This window comes from Coptis chinensis, chromosome 6 (genome assembly GCF_015680905.1).
Source record: "Coptis chinensis isolate HL-2020 chromosome 6, ASM1568090v1, whole genome shotgun sequence".
NCBI classification, from domain to species: domain Eukaryota; kingdom Viridiplantae; phylum Streptophyta; class Magnoliopsida; order Ranunculales; family Ranunculaceae; genus Coptis; species Coptis chinensis.
The window spans coordinates 9,043,143-9,049,142 of record NC_141461.1 but is presented as its reverse complement, the minus strand read 5'-3'; positions in this window follow the sequence as shown (position 1 = coordinate 9,049,142).

Here is a 6,000-nt window from a genome sequence, read left to right as displayed (position 1 = left end):
AATTTTTGATGTTTGGGGCATCGATTTTATGGGACCCTTCCCTATTTCTCAAGGTTTTCTATACATTTTAGTCGTTGTAGATTATGTGTCCAAATGGATTGAGGCACTCGCATGTCGCTCAAATGACCACAAGACTGTCGTGAGATTTGTAAAAGAAAATATTTTCTCTCGTTTTGGAGTTCCCAAAGCTATCATCAATGATGGGGGTACACATTTTTGTAACAAAATTTTTGGGTTTTTAATGAAGAAATATGGAGTTACTCACAAGGTTGCTACTCCATACCACCCACAAACGAGTGGCCAAGTGGAAGTCTCCAACAGAGAGATAAAGTCTATTCTGGAGAAAACTGTCAACCCATCAAGAAAGGACTGGTCTCTACGCTTATCGGATGCCTTGTGGGCATACCGAACAACATTTAAGATACCTATAGGGATGTCTCCTTACCGCATTCTTTTTGGAAAACCTTGTCATCTGCCAGTTGAACTTGAGCATCGTGCCTTTTGGGCCATTAATAAGTGCTCAAAAAGTGTTATTTAACCCTCGATTATGCCTCTTGTTTAGCCATCTTAGTAGACTAATAGTGTTTATAAGTTGTGTTTTAAGATTCTACAGGTGAAAAAGAGAGTTTTGTAGAATATTAGAGAAAATGGGGTAAAACGAAGCAATTCGGAGCATTAATGATCACATGCGAGGTCCGTGGACAATCATAGAGAAGGCCAAGGAATTGGAGCTATTAAATATGTGACTTGGACCTATTTTAAAGTCTATTTGGAAGCCCAAGGCCAAATGATTCGTTGCTTGGACCAAAGCCCGCAAAAGGGATAGAAGGATAGAAGCGTAAGAGAAAATGGGCTTATCGTGCCTCGACGATGGATCGAAAGCCCCGAGACGCATTGATTGCGTCACCGGGGGCGATAGATCGAAAGCATCCGAGACGCATTGATTAAGTCCGGGGCGCATGGATAATGTGTCCGCACGCATGAATCGATAATCAGTAGCCAATTCCTTCTCGGTTTGAAGGCGAAGTCGGGACTCGAAAAGAAACCTATTTGTATTAGGAAACAAATGACGGTTTGGAATGCTTCTAGAACTCATTGTAACCCCTATAAATAGAGGACCTAAGTGCCTCATGTAATTGGCCAATTCACTTATATTCTTGTCTCGAACTTGAGGCGCGTAGAGAGATTAATAATAAAAGATCGGTTTTAACTAGTCGAGTCTTAATAAATTAGTCTTTCTAGTCTTATGTTCTTCAACTCTTCTTCTTTTCGCTCTTCGTGTTCTTCCTTCTATATGGAAGGCTAATCTTCTCCTTCAAGGGAGGAGATGAAACCCGATGCTTAAGGTTTAATGATTCTTCCGGTTCATGGTGTTCTTCAATTAGTTAGTTTTATGTTTATAGTTATTAGTTCCATTGCCCACACCAGGGGATGGAAGCATAGAATAGGGTTTATGTTTTGCAATATTAATATCATGCTAGTGTTCTTTACTTTTCTTCTAGTAGTGTAATTCTTTAGAGTTAGGGAAGTATTCTTTGTGTTGCCTTTAGAAGGGGTAGCTCGTGGAGTGGGCTGCCTAGGGGAAGTATTCTTTGTGTTTGCCTTAAGTGGTGATTCATTGAATGGCTGACCTATTAGGAAGTACTCCTTGATGTTGCTCTTGATAATACATTGAATGGCTGCCTCGAGCTTACATAAAAGGAAAGAAGATATTAATAGCATAAACATAAGAACAACCTTAAGTAGAAGTTAATTGTTAACGATGTTTCATCCAAAGGGCATCGGCACTTTCGCCGATTGCCTAATTGTAGTCTACTTGTAAGAACAACCATGAAGCGAGAAGGTCATAGATTAAAAGTATTGGTGGATTCTAATCTCTTGAATTCTCTCTCTTATAAATTCTCAATAGTTTAGTTAGTTTAGCTTAGTTTAGCATTAGAATCTACAATCTCTACAACATTAGTTTTTAATCCTCAAACCCCTTTCCAAATCCCGTTCTTCACATAACATACACTTAAAAGTGGAACGATACCCTACTCATCCTTTACTTAGTGAGGGATAATTAGGTTTTGATACGCTTCTCTTTTGTTCAACAATCATCATCTATCTACATCATCCATACACCATCTAAACACACAAAAAGAGGTAGTGGTCACCATCAAAGCCTCAATTATAATATCATCGATCAAAAGCGAAGAAGTTTAAAACCGCAATTAAATGAGTCGAGGAGATTCGAGCGTGATGCTTATGATCTCTAAATCCTACAAAGCTAATATGAAAAGAGTGCACGACAAGCACATTTTGCATAAAGATTTCAAAATTGGCCAAAAAGTTTTACTCGTCTGACTCCAGTTACACATCTTTCCCGTAAATTGAAAACACGATGGTCCGGTCCTTTCATTGGTCGTCCGGTGAAACATTATGGGGCAATCTCTTTGCTTAATCCAAAAGATAACAAATGAATTTCAAGTCAACGGACAACGCCTAAAACATTACCACGAATTACGCCACCGATGTTGAACAAACTCTTCTTCGAATCCAAGATATACCGACTAGATGTTTCGCTTACGCATACTCAATCTTGTTTCTATAGAGGGTACGCATTTTGGTAGCGGGCCATCTTCTATCTTATGATCTCCAAATTTTTTGAAGTGTGTGGTTGCAAGCGCCGAACCTTAGTCCACGAAAACTCTTTTTCCGAATCCGAGTATAAATGTCTTACGCAACACGAAAGCAAACGTACCTTTCGGTAAACGATGGGTACCTAAAATTTCACCTCCTTCCTTCTCTTCCCTTTTCTACTCTCTACCTCGCGAACTTCAGCTAATCATTTGGTGTAAGTCTCACTCATCCGCGAATAGGGAATGGTCATAGTTCTTTTGCTTTCGTGAAACGGCGTCTTGAAGAATGGGCTGGTGTATGCATTGCCAAACACCCTTCCTCGTCTAGGCCCCGATTTCCTATCCGATACTAGCCAGTTTAAGGTATACTTTTGTCTAACACCGGTACCGCGGGATAATCTTCGCCGCCGGCGCCGTTTCTCCCACAGGTTGGGATTCGTCTTGAGGATCTGACGTTAAAAGACTCACTTTGTAAATATATTTATATTGTTGCCTTTTCCCTTTGCATTAAGTTTTGCACATGGGATTCGTGTCAAACCTCAGATGTTGTATACTTGGAACACAAACGGGCAATGGATTCCACCAGACCAACCCTAGAATTGGTTACTTTGAGTCCCTTGGGGCGGTTTGAGGATAGCCGTATGTAAAAAGGGTAATTTTATTAGGCCAGAAGGCTACAAGCGCGGTCCCGGATGGTACCGGCCCCGCGCCCTAACCCCATAATACATAGAGGTGAAGCCACAGTCTGGCTGGATTGGGTTCACTCCAGAGCCGACATGACAGTTGTCTATGATTTAAGATGATGACTCCCCTAGACATCCAGTGTTTTTCACGTATATCTCCCTTGTATGTAAATAAAACCTTTACACTCTCCTTTTCTAGTTTTTTTTTAAAAAAAAAAGAATTGTGACTTTCAAGAATGACTCATACAATTGGATAGAATTTTTCGTGCCGATCGTTTCGATATCTAATTCGTCCAATTCGGAGTCCAAAAGAGTCGTGGGTAAGCATTTAGATTTTTAGGTTTAAATCAGGCTTTAGGCTTGATTTGGGCTTCGAGAAATTTTTTGGCCCAACCAAAATATCGATTTCTCAGTCCATTTAAACCCAAAAAACCCGATAACACGCGTCACAAATACACAATTCGTCTTCCTAAAAAACCGGATCTTGCCCCCTCTCGAATTAGTCTCGCACGAGACAGGCCCACACTAAAACCAGGTCTCGCGCAAGACCCTCACAGCTCCGATCAAGATTTCCTTCCGTCAGATCATCACAATTCTCCCTCTCATCAGTAATCAATAGCCATCCTCTCTCTACGACCAGCAATGGCCGAAAACAGGCGGATTTGTGTTGAAATTTTTTTTGGGAATTTGTTTGAAAACGGGATGTTTGCTCCATTCTTTATTCACGAAATTCACTCTAGAGGATGGGAGAGTTTGTTATATGCCAATGGAGGGCTTTATTCTAAGGATTTGGTGATGAAATTCTACGACAATGGAAGCTTTAATGGCGACCATTTTTGGGTCACCGTCGAGGGTGTGCGCCACGAAGTCACACCGGTGTTGCTCTCCGGGATCACGGGCATTCCACTGGTCGACCACGTACTGACTCAGCAGCAGTCCGTGTACCCACGGACTTACGATCTAATGCTCAACACGCTAATCGAGGGAGAGTACAACATCGACGGGAAATACGCGTATCAGCGCTCGGTGCGACGGAACCAGCTAGCAGTTACTCAATGGCTGGGACTGAACGTCATTGGCACCTCGAAGCCTTCCGACATCAACAAGACCTTCCTCCACCTTCTCTGGATCCTCCAGGGCGAAAAAGGTAACTTCGCATCGTTACCTTTCTTTTGATATTATCACACATGCCACTCTTAGGTCAGCCCCCTTGCCGTTCTAGTAACGCAAGTCATGATTAATCTGGGATTTACATGCGCCACCCACTACTCCCTATACCACAATATGAGAATATGCTGGTCTTTAAGAAATGCATACAAGACCCTTGGGAACCCACAAAGACCTAGGGCCGAAGCACGCTAAGCGTAGGATCCTCTCACCCACCATACTTTGATGAGACTGCCATGAGTAAGATCACCCAACCCATAGAGGCCATACGTCTTTGTGAATGATGGTCCGAGAGACATGTACACTTTCGCCAGGTATCGATGAGACGTACCTTAGGCGAGTTAAGGACAGATATGACCACTCGCCACGAAGTCGATGACAAACAGCATGGGTGAATTCCAGCAGGAAATGAGAGCCTCCATGACTGCATTTCAGGACAGTATGCTTACTCGCCAGAACCAGTTTCAGCGAATGTTCATGGCGAGCCAAGTTTCAGGCTCAGGTGATGGATACTCTTGGTGATATCCAGAGCGAGTTAGCCTCCACGGGGGAGCTCGTCTTGCCGCGACGTCAGCGGGGACTCTTGGTTCTTCTTCTGCGGCCCAGGATTACGCTTCTGACACACGAGGATCATCAGTAGCTAGATTTTTTTTTTCGGTCTTGTATAATATTTATATCTGATATTTTATTTACGTGTTTGCATTTTCTAGCTTAATAGTAGATGGTTCCTAAATATTTCTATCTTGATATATTAGCTATATCTAATATTATAGTATATAGGTAGGAACATATATTGGTAATAATAAATTATATATATATATATATATATATATATATATATATATATATATATATATATATATTTCACATGTCATACTTAAACAACAAACTTTAACGTAAGTAACACGTTTAGAAACCGATAATGAAAACGCATCAAAAAAACGGTCAGAAAACGGCAATTTTCTTTCTATAAATAAGTTCAACTCTTCCTCTATATTCACTCATTTCATATTCTTCCCTCTACACTTCTTATTCTAAAACCGTTTTTTGGATCACTCCAAGCTCAAGATTCATGGATGCACTAGAAAAGTTTGAGCAACAATGATTGAATATGCTACTCAAGTCTTCATGCTTTCGGTTGTTTTATTATAGTCATGTTGTTCATGTGGCATATAGTTCTATCTAACATTTAGGTTTGTATTTAAGTCATCGTATCATTATGTTATGTTTCCATACCGTTTATGCGTTCTTACATCTTATTGTAATCATATATCTACAGTTTCCTTGTCTTTCTACTTACGTTTTTAAAAAAAAAAAAAAAAAAAGGCACTCCTTGTCACATGCCCCAATCTTCTCATCCACACTACACCCACTTTTATGCATATCTTAGAAGATACACGTGGCCTAACTACCACTGTGACACCTCGAAACGTATTTTTTACACTTTTCGATGGGTGCCTATTTATAACAAGGATAGACACCTCAAAAATTTAACTTCCCTTTTTCCAAAATAATTTTTCACCACTCCA